This window comes from Eleutherodactylus coqui, chromosome 4, assembly GCF_035609145.1.
Source record: "Eleutherodactylus coqui strain aEleCoq1 chromosome 4, aEleCoq1.hap1, whole genome shotgun sequence".
In the NCBI taxonomy this organism is placed as follows: domain Eukaryota; kingdom Metazoa; phylum Chordata; class Amphibia; order Anura; family Eleutherodactylidae; genus Eleutherodactylus; species Eleutherodactylus coqui.
In genome coordinates, this window is record NC_089840.1 from 52,369,767 (window position 1) to 52,381,246 (window position 11,480).

Consider the following 11,480-nt stretch of genomic DNA (forward strand, 5'->3'; position numbering starts at 1 on the left):
CTGGCAAACGTAAAAACGCTGACGTCCGTGTGAACGCACCCTTAAGAGCGGTGGAATAAAACACTTCAATTCCACCATCACTGACTGCTAACGTTATTCTAGCTGTCAGTATGATTACAGCATAATCACATTTTTATGCATTGATACTTTTTACTACTTTTAAACAATTAAAACATTTTTTTTTTACAAATAGATTTACTTTCTATTCCAAATTCACAGGCCCAACTTTCTTCTGTTGGTGCAGCTGAGGGCTTGTTTGCAAGGAGAGCTGTAGATTATATTGGGATCAGTTTGGGGCACATACAGCTATTGATAATTGTTTATTCTAATTCTTTGACATATGGGGTTACCAAAAAACCCCACAATTCTGGCATTGCATTTTTTTTCCAGCGTTCACAGTGTGAGATAAATGCTATGTTATTTTAATAGTTTGGTATTTTATGGACAAGGAGGTACCGAATAAATTCTTTATTATTTGTATATTTAACAAAAAATGGGGAAAGGATTTTTTTTTTAACTTTTACAACTTTTTCATATTTTTTAAAACATTTTATTAAACTTTTTTTTAAAATTTTTAGTTCACAAGCGGGGATTGCACGTGGAATCACTTGTACAATACACTGTCTGTATTGCAGTGTATTGAGGCTCTTCATTGTCTTCTATTAAATACTTCCTCCATCATACCATAAAGCATTAAAGCTTTTTAGTACATGTATACGGTACATAAAATATCATTAAAGGGGTTTTCCGGAACATTAATATTGATGAGCTATCCTCAGGTTAAGTTATGAATAGTTGATCGACGGGGGTCCATTACTCGGTATCCCAACCAGTCAGCTATTGGTCAGGTTTACTGTCAGTATAGTAGGAAACACACAGCTCTGTTCACACTGCAGTGGCCCAGGTTGGTATTGCAGTGAACTGAATGGAAGCTGTGCCTGCACAGCCAAACTGGGCAACTGCAATAAACCCTCGCCAATTAATTTATTGATGACCTATGCTAAAGACAGTCCCAGAAACCCCTCTAAAACATACAACTTGTTCCACACAAAAAAAACTCGTATGGATATGTTTAGGGAAAATAAAAAAGCTATAGCTTCTTGGAAGGTGAGGATGAATAAATGGCAGTAAAACCCCCCCCAAAACATCTGTGACAGGAAAGGGTTAAGAGTTATGAATATAGAACATTGACATACCTGTTGTCCAATATCTTGAGGTTGGTTGGCTAAAGCCACTCGTGTTATTCCAGGAAGATCGAGTAGTGTCAGGTCTGGAACATTTGGAGACTCTACTGCAAGGGTTATGAGCTCATCACTGACTCCATTTCCAGCACCAGCCATAAAGTCTTGGGCTAGAAGAGAATGTGATCTTTGTGAGACATCAAAAATGAATACGGTGTAAAAATCAATCATGGCAACCAAACGATGACACCGATCGGAGTTGCTCCCCAACTTTATACAAGTACAACACTAGGAGCTAGAGGGAAAGGTTATGCAAGTATCAGTCTTCACTGGTGATAAGATATTCTATTAATTCAAGTCAAAGGGATGACTTAAAGCTCTTGGCCCGAATACAAAAGCTGCAACAGGCCCTATGTCTACCATGTGAGTCTTATAAAAGGGACTTTTGAGCACCTGATTGCTTTTGCCATCCCTGGACTTCCTGTAGCAGGAATGCACAGCCTTTGACCCGGCGGCCACAATGCCAATCTGTGCCGCTCCCAACTATCCAGACACAGAAATGCTTGTCAGTATGGGGCTGCTCACATGTAGTTTCCATTTAAGCGAGGTGTGACACAAGGGAGGGTTGGGCAAGTACTAATGGTGCCCTGTGTAGCCATTTCTGAGTAACCTACTGACACTCCATGGTATGTAAGTATGCAGCTCTCTTCATTGCAGTTAATGAAGGTGTGAAATGTTAGGTTGTTACCACAAGGCCTATCATCTACAATGGAGAGAGTCACATTTATGTATGATCTCTTCCTCTCTGGGGCACTGATTGGAGGAGAAGGGGACCCTTTATCCTCCTGATAGGTTGGAGTTCTGTTAGTGCAACCTATACATTGGTCCCTACTAGAGATGAGCGAACCTACTCGGCCACGCCCCTTTTTCGCCCGAGCACCGCGATTTTCGAGTACTTCCGTACTTGGGCGAAAAGATTCGGGGGGCGCCGTGGGTGAGTGGGGGGTTGCAGCGGGGAGTGGGGGGGAGAGGGAGAGAAAGAGGGCTCCCCCCTGTTCCCCCCCCGCTCCACTACGCCTCCCCCCGCCCCCCGAATCTTTTCACCCGAGTACGGAAGTACTCGAAAATCGCAATGCTCCGAGTAATTACTCGAAACAAGTAGGTTCGCTCATCTCTAGTCCATAAGCATTGGTCTGACACACAAAAAGGAACTTATCCCTGTAATGTAAGGAGCTGTAAGGCCTGCTCACATGTACAGACCACGGACAGGATACAAATCTCCAACACACAGCAGGACTATAAGGTCCAGAGGACATTCACATGTTCCACCTCTGATGTTGTGTACCTGATCCGGTGCAGTGAATGTTCTGTTGGGGGGCCTTTATGTTGGGGAAACAGGACAAAAACTGAGAGCCAGGATGAAGTCTCATCACCACACAATTAAACAGAGAAAGACAGAATTACCTGTGGCCGAGCACTTTCTAGTCATGAACACAACATAGAACACATGAAAATTATTATACTTAAAAGCAATTTTAAATTTCAATGTCACAGAAGAATTTGGGAGTACAAGTTTATAACCATCTTTGATATTATTAAAAACGGAATGAATCTCGGAGGGGGATTTTTGCATCAGTGGGGAATATGAGAAACCTAGAGCAGATATAACACATAGGCCTGGTGACCCTCTAAAACTTTAACATCCCTTATCAGTGGACTAATTAAGTATTTACTCCACTGCTTGTTCCTTTCTGGTAGGAGTGCTAATTAATCACAACATGTCTGTGCCTTCTTATCTTGTTCTGAAATCTTTTTCAAGTGCAAATTAATCACACTGTGTCTGTGCCCTTTCATGTGTATATGTATTTATATATTGCCTAATAATCTTGGCTAGTGCATCTTAGGTTTATTCACCAGCTTCTAGCTGTCTTCTCCGATATATACAGGGCGATTGTGCTTCAGGTGTATATTACAACTCCAGGGTGTCAATGGAGATGATTGGGTCTCAGCCCTATGTCTTTTTAAAGACATGTTAGGAGGCCTCCATCTTAATTAGAAGTTACCCAATTGTAGGTTAACACGACTGAAATTTGACTCCACCTGAAACTAAATCCTACATCATTAACTACAGAGTGCGGTTCCGTGATATTTTCACCACATTAAGCTCCTAATGTTCTTTCCGTATGGGCAGAGAAACGCGTCAAGCATTCTAAATATTTGTGGATTTTATAATTGGATTATTGAGAGCTCTGTCATTTTTAACAGAACATCCCAATATCATATTTTGGACCATTAAAGGTCTTTTTGAGTATCCAATATACTGGTTTACCTGACCTCGGTATCCCACTGAGGGCCTTTTTCTGGACACCGCTAAGGGTGCTACGAAACAAATCGACAGCCTCTTTAGCGTTTATCATCAAGCGTTTTTTTTACATGTTTGGCTCCTTGGTTGTGGATCTTTGGCCACAGTCCTCAACCTCCATTCTGAGGGCTGGGGTCAGACACCACAACGAGGTACTAGCCTGGTGATATTTATGTGGGGGGTCTACCCAGCTTACAATCCCCCTTTTATTAGGTCCTACCATCCTACCATCAGGGCCTTGTTACCCCCTTTTTCCCATCTTTGGGGTTTGTTTATCTTTGTACTATGGCTTCTTTTATACCATAGAATCTAGGTGTATATATGTTAGTCCCTTTACACCCCATGGTTTTAATTATTTATCAATAAAACGGTTGTTTTAGGTTATTCTTCTGTAGGGGGTTTTCTGTGAATTATGTATTTACATAAATGAGTCTTTGGATCTATTCCATAAGCCTAAGGAAGGACCCTGATTAGGTTGGAAAGCTCGCTATAACATCATGTATTTTTGTTAGCCATTAATAGGTATCATATCTGCAAGATTTCTTGCTTTCCCTTACTGATCACTTACAATCACATTGTGCTCTACTGGCTAACACCGTACTAAACGTTTTTTGTTTTAGAAGTATACTATACTGTTAATAGGCCATAAATGTCTCAGATGGTAATACACTTTTAAGTTTTACTGTGCCCCTTCAAAGCTGTTGGACAAGAAAATGTTGCGCGCCTGTGTTGTATAGCTACTAGAGATGAGCGAGTATACTTGCTAAGGCACATTACTCGAGTGAGTAGTGCCTTAGCCGAGTATCTCCCCGCTCGTCTCTAAAGATTCGGGGGCCGGTGACAGGTGAGTTGCGTCGGGGAGCGGGGAGCGGGGGGGGGGGGGGGGAGAGAGGGAGAGAGAGATCTCCCCTCCGTTCCTCCCCACTCTCCCTTGCCTCTCCCCGCCCCCCGCCGGCCCCCGAATCTTTAGAGACGAGCGGGGAGATACTCGGCTAAGGCACTACTCGCTCATCTCTAATAGCTACATCCCAGGGGTGTTTGTCAGATACTGTAAATATATATACATTTCATGGCTGGCAGATGCCACTACACTATGGTTACCTTTCCGAACTTCCTTCTCTACTTGCCCTGGACTTTTTAGTACCACTTCTTGGTCTCGATATTTTATTTTGCCTGTCCATGGGGAATTCTTTTTTGATTTTTTTCAACTCGAGCACCAGAGGGCATCTCGTCACAATACCTGCAAGAGAAATCAGAAATAATGGTATGCAGTATTAAAAAATGAGTCCTGCCGGGCAGAGGGAAAGCTCCCAGGCCCCAATGCAAAACCTGTAAGACCTCCAACTACCGGCACCAATGCCATTTATAATACTGATGTCTTCTTATGTAGCTGCAGGGCCTGAGTGTAACTGCTACCTCTGCACCCCATTACACCTTCTTGCTACCAGGAATGTTAGACTTGAATAGATATATGGGTATGATCAAACCACATCTACATGCAACACTGTGAGTAGCTTCTTACCGCTGCCTCTGGGAAGATTGACTCCAGACAGAGCCTCCAGAACAGAACTTTTGCCAGAACTCTGATCCCCAATGACAGCGATCGCAGGTAACGCCAGATCTTTTTCCACCCCCAGTGACCTCAGAGAGTCAATCAGGTCAATGCATGGACGGATCTGGTATTCGTATTGCTGTCCTAGAACGTTGTCTGGTTGCCCCTTTAATAAAAAATATACATGGAAAAGAAAGTTAAAAGGGTTTTCCAGGGTTAGAAAAACATAGTTGCTGTCTTCTACCTTTGTCTGTGGGTTGTGTCTGTTATTGCAGTTCAATTCCCATTAATATCAACGGAGCAGAGCTGCAATACCACTCACAACCTATGGACAGGAGTGGTGCTGTTTTTGGGAGGGAGCAGCCAAGTTTTTCTAATCATGGTGTTTTCGAAACCCCCTTTACAGACAAAGTGCACCACATTTGATACCCCACTCTTAGTACATTTTATGCCTCACCCTCATCTACCCAGAAACATTTGCAAAACCAGGAAGGCCCACTTTGAGGGCACATTTATATAACAGCTGCCCTTTTTGATTGGGGTACTTGGACAGCCACAATATTGCAGAGAGCTCTCAAATGCAGTGCTAGATACATTTCCTATCTTACAAAGTACCTGAGGATGTCACTGGCTAATGTCAACCATAAGTGCAAGTCTCATGGCACATTGCTACATGCACTTTATATACAGTGCAAACAACCAGCATCTCTTAATTACCATTTAACAACTTAAGGGCACTGCCTAGTTTAGTAATTAAAGGGGTTGTACAGTTGTAAACTATTGATGACCTATCATCAATAGTAGATCAGCAGGGTTCTGTCACCCAGAATAGTCACTGATCAACTGTTCTTGGGGTTAGTTCATTCCTGTATTGAGCAGATTTCTCCGGGAGGTAGACAGCTCCGTTCCCACTGCAGTGGCCAGAATTGGTATTACCGGCAAAGTTCCCATTGAAGTGAAAGACCTGTTTTACCAAGTGGGAATGCTTCCTGCAGATATCAGCTTAGTTTAGGAATGCATTGGCTCATAGAACGGCTAATCACTAAAGAACCTGTGCAGTAGATTTCCACTGATCTACAACGGATGGGCTACCCGAAGGATAAGCCATCAATAGTTTACAACGGGAAAGTTTTTTTAAGGATGCAACAATTTGGGGGAGTTTTCACTTCCACTTTTCAAAAGCCATAGCTTTTTTATTTTCATCGACATGGCTGTATGAGGGCTTGTTCATCGTGTGGCAAGCTGCAGTTTTCATCAGTACTATTTTACAGTACATGTAATTTATTGTATAGCTTTTATTCTATTTTGTTTTGGAAGGGGGGGGGGGGGGGGACCCATCAATCCTGCCATTGTTCTTTGGGTGTTTCTTTCTGGTATTCACTATGTGGAATAAATGACATAATTTTTTCTTTAGTTCTTGGTTCAAAAAAATATACTCAACATTTTTTTTGTTTTTGCACTTTTGTACAATAAAAACACTTTTATTTTGACATTTTTGGGGCTTTTGCATCACTGCATTTAACGACCCAGAACTTTTTTCAATGGACAGACATGGGTAAAGAACTTATTTTCTGTGATGAGCTATAGTTTTTATTTTACCCATTTTGGGGTACATGTGTATTTTTCCTTTATTGCTTTTATTGCGTTTTTTTGGGAGGCAAACTACACAAAAAAAAGCTTGTTTTTTTATTTGCTTTTTTATAGCGTTTGCCTTGTGGTATAAAAAGTGTGTTCAATTTATTGTACATTTTGTTACAGTGTTGGTGACACCAAAGATTTTTTTTAATTCACTGCTTTTTAAACAAAGGGAAAAGTGGACAAAAAAAACTGTTGTTGTTTTTACTTTTTTCTGTGATTTTTATTTTACATTTTTTATTTGTCTGTAGCGAACTTGAACTTACAAGCTTGTGATCAATTAAGCACTGTAATACATTGCAGTACTTTATGTAATTAAGTATATTATCTGTATTTACTACTATTATTATTAACTGTATTTACTATTACAATCCATAGCAGACCTGAGGCCATTGGCTGTTGTCTGATTGCCATGGCAATTCATTGGCCCTCTGTGATTGTCTGATAACCTTCTACATGTAACAATCAACATTGATTGTGACAGGTAATGGGTTAATGATGGAGATTTGTGTTCTCTCCAACCCCCGCTGTTGCAGCGGGTCCCCGATTTATCAGCCACAGCCATTTCCCCTGTGAATAGCAGAAGTTCATCTCCTGGGCCTGCACCATCTCTATGCCATACATGTACAGCATTTCTTGGGAACCCCTTGAAATGCCCCGCCAGTCCCTACCCGTAGTTAATGAGTGATACTGCCACCTGCTGGCAGCACTGCTTTCATTTACCATGTCTATGCTACATTTACCATGCCTTCTGTGGAATAGGGGAACAATTTTGCTGAATCTAAGACACTTGGGAGGCATGTAACTATAATTTTGGCACGACCAGCGAAGTATTGAACATTTGAGGTAAGACAATGGGGCTTATTTATGGAGCCCTTTCTGCCACATTTGTTACGTAATTTGTGCTGGAATAACGTAACAATGTTTTTATAACCTATTTACAACTGATTTGCGCCAAAAAGAATGAAAATTATAAATCCTTCTGGCATTTTTTTACCATACGAATGTGGGCGTGGCTTCTGTGTGTCAAATGTTTCCAACACATTTACGAAGCTGAATATCAGAAAACAGGTGCAAAAAGAAAGCGCAGATTAGACCAAGCAAAACTTAGTGCAGAGGTAATGTCTCGGCGTTTGCTATGTATTTGCCGAATTTGGCTGAAATTCTATTGCATAATCTTTCAGCCTCTGAGGCAAATTTTGAGCACAGTCAGAAAAGCTATTCAATTTTGGCGCACCTGTGTAGTTTTTGGCGCAACTTGGCATTCTTTTTGCTGCATCTATGGGCATTTTGGCGCTCAAATTGCTCTTGTTTTTTATTATTTTAGTGGGATCACATTCCTTTTATGACTGAGGATCCAAACGTTCAGCCAGTTGGTTTAAAATTTTGACTGAAGTCAAACAAATTCCCAGTTTTGTGAATTTTGGCGCAACTGGCATGAATTGCGATGCATCTCAGCTTCTTATGCCTCCTCTATTGACAGTTTCTTGGTCTCCGTGAGTTTTTTTCATAAACTTTGTCAAAATTTGGTGCCTTTACTAGTTTTTCTGAGGCTTCTAAATATTCACCACCTTCACAAGCCCTGTTCACCTCTTTCATAAATATGGCGTAGATTACACCTATTGGGAACTGGCGCGAATTACACCTCTATTGATCAATAAGCCCTAGTGTGTTTTATTTTGCCACAAATATATAGAATGAAGGCAGATCTAGACTTACTTTTGCATCTTGAAAGACAAATGACTCAGCCGAGGGACCTAGAAAAGGCAAAAAACTGTTAAAATATATAACGCGAGCAATGAAAATACATGGTGGTGACCTGTGAAGAAAGCTACCTCCATTAGCCATCGGTTTCTGCGTTGTCTCGAGTAACTCTTCCATTGTTGTGACAGATACGTGGACTGGAATGCTTTGGATTTGGATTTGGCCTACAGAAGGCATTGCTGGTTGAGTTTGATGTTTTGACTTCATTTCGAGGTGACTTTGTAGCAATCACTTGTCACTGGGGTCTATTTCTTATGGGCTGATCCACAGATATCCTAGTACAGATTATTGACCATATATCCTGTATGTACAATGATAACTCAGTAAGTTTATAATTCAATTAGAAGTGGATTCAACTTCTATCAAGATCTGCAATCAAAGCCCCTATGACAAAGTCAATAGATTTATGCTAATAAAACCTAAAAAAAAACGAAAGAAAAGAAAAAGTAAATAAAAACAGCTCCTTGTTACTGCAACCCTGTAATATCTGCCTACTGAGACAAAAAGTTCCATGCACCCCAGCCTCTCTTACTGTTCCCACGGGCAGTTTCCTCAAGAGAACACGCATTTTACACAAGTGGCATAGAAAAGTTGCAAATTTTTGTGCAAGTGGGGATTATGCATGAAAATGTGTGATTTTTCATTATTTTGTGCCGGCCTTGCTACTTTAAAAAAAAAAAAAGTGGGCGGGTCACTTAAAAAAAAAGTGGGTTGTCAGCTGTTAGTGACAGCTGATATCCCGGAAGAGAAGGCAGGAGAGGTTTTTAACCCTTTTTGCCTTTTCCTTCCTTGAGTACACAGAGCTCAATGAGCACTGTGTACTGAAAAGTGAGAGTGGAAGTGTAACTTCCACTACAGGAGCCAGCAGGGGGAGGAGGGTGTCATGTGACAGCCGAGTTTCCGTGCTACAGCAGAGGTGGAGGGTCATACTAAACCTTGACCAGCTCTGCCAGTGACTAATGTCACCACAGGGGTGCTTTCCCCTGTAACTGGGGCTCCTATGGATGCCCCAGCTACAGTGGGAAAGTGTCAAATAAAAAAAACATGTGAATGTCCCCCAGGAGGTCTTACATGACGCCATGGAGGACATAGATAGTAAAAAAACATAATTACCTACATAAGTAAAGCAAAATTACAGAATAACGGCTTATTCAGACGGGCGTATATCAGTCAGGTTTTCACACTCGGCCGATATACGCTGTCCCTCTCTGCAAGCGGAGGAAGCGGGCCTGGCCGGGAGTTAGTGCACTGAGCTCCCGCCCCCTCGCCTCTGTTTGCAATGGGAGGGGCATAGCTAAGGCCCGCCTCTCCCATTGCAAACAGTGGCGAGGGGCAGAGAAGGGGCGGGAGCTCAGTGCACTAGCTCATGGCTTGTCCCACCTCCTTCTCTTGCCGAGAGGAACACAGCGTATATCGTCTGGGCATGAAAACCCGACTGATATACGCCTGTCTGAATAAGCCCTAAAACCACAATATGTACATAAAAAAGAAAATAACCCAAAACTGACCCAACCAAAACCGTCACTATAAGCGCCTTTAATCCAAAACCATACATACTATATATCAAAACGTCTGAAACAAAATGAGGAACCCGTTCCCATACTTTATTTTAGCATAAATATACTAATTTAAAAAAAATAGAACTATACATGTTAAGAAAAATTTTTTTTTTCGCCTTTAAGCATCAAAAAAACGGGAAAAAATTTCAGTGAAAAAGAGATTTAAAAAAATAGCCCTATATGTCACAGAAAAAAAAATGCAGCAAAAATAATTTTGATGGCTAAAGAAAAAAAATAGGGCAGTAAACCATCACTAAAAAGTGTCTGGTCCTTAAGGTACAAAACAGCCTAGTCCTTAAAGGGTTAATGAGTTAAATGCAATTTCTTTACCTGTGCAGGAAAATGGAGCATGCTGTGTATTTTTTGTTGTGTGTATGCTCCCTCTTGTGCCCATAGCCCCCCCCCCCCCAGGTACACAGTATGGCCGCCGCAGGCACTCACCGGTGTGTAGAGCTCGGTGTCCTCCTGCAGACTGGAGGAGTGCTGGGGGTCGGCTCTCTTATATAATCCTCTCCATCCACAAAGATTCACTTCTTCAGAAATGAAACTGAAACTATTGCAACCCTCTCACTCTGAACCTGTTCTGCATTGATGTTGTTACCATAGCAACTGCTCTCTTGCCGGAGGCTGCGAGGATTCCACACGGGTGGAGGAACTTTTCACATTAGGATTCTCCTATATGTTTAACCTATATATTAAACGTACGTGAAAAAGCGCCTAAAACATTACGCCATTTTAAGTATACCTCTACTCTTTTAAAGCATATGCATTAAACGGATAACCGTACGTTTCTATATGTTTGTGTCCGTTTTTACTTAAAAAAAACGTATGTTTTTCACTGTAAACTCTTTTCTCTTGAATCCTTTTTTTTCCCCTTAAAGACATTTGATAGCAAAAAATGTGACTGTTAACCGTATGGACGCGCACAGCCGTACGGTTTCCATTGATACGAACGTTAAAAGCATATTACATACGTTTCCATATTTTTTTTTTATTGTGGGACAGAAAATCGTAGCGGGTTATGTTTTTCTATCCCATTAAAAAAAATGTTCAAAAATCTATGCTAGGGCAAACGTTTCCGTAGAAAACCATATTTCGATTCGCAGATGCTCAAATCCCAGTGTGCAGCCGGTCCTAGGGGCTGATTTAGGGTGGTTTTCGGATGATCAGAGAGTAGAAGAAGGAAATACCTGCGGCCAAATGACTCGAACAGGGGAATCGAACAGCACCGGACCCCACTGACTATAATGGGGTACATCTGCTTCCCACCCAGCTGCCAGGATTTGGGATGGTAGTAAAAGCATTGCATGCAGCGCTTTTTCTTCAGTTTTTTCTGAACCGGATCTGTGACAGAACCGCCCGTCGGAGGTGAAACCAGCCTTACTCTATGTGTTGCACCTGTTTATGTAACTGGTACGCATTTTTAT

At 41.6% G+C, this 11,480-nt stretch overlaps 1 pseudogene; it reads right to left on the reverse strand.

Annotated features, from left to right (window-relative positions):
* Positions 1 to 8,763, reverse strand: part of LOC136626478 (interferon-induced GTP-binding protein Mx2-like) — a 35,557-nt pseudogene extending 26,794 nt beyond the window's left edge.
* Between the last annotated feature and the right edge of the window lie 2,717 nt (positions 8,764 to 11,480).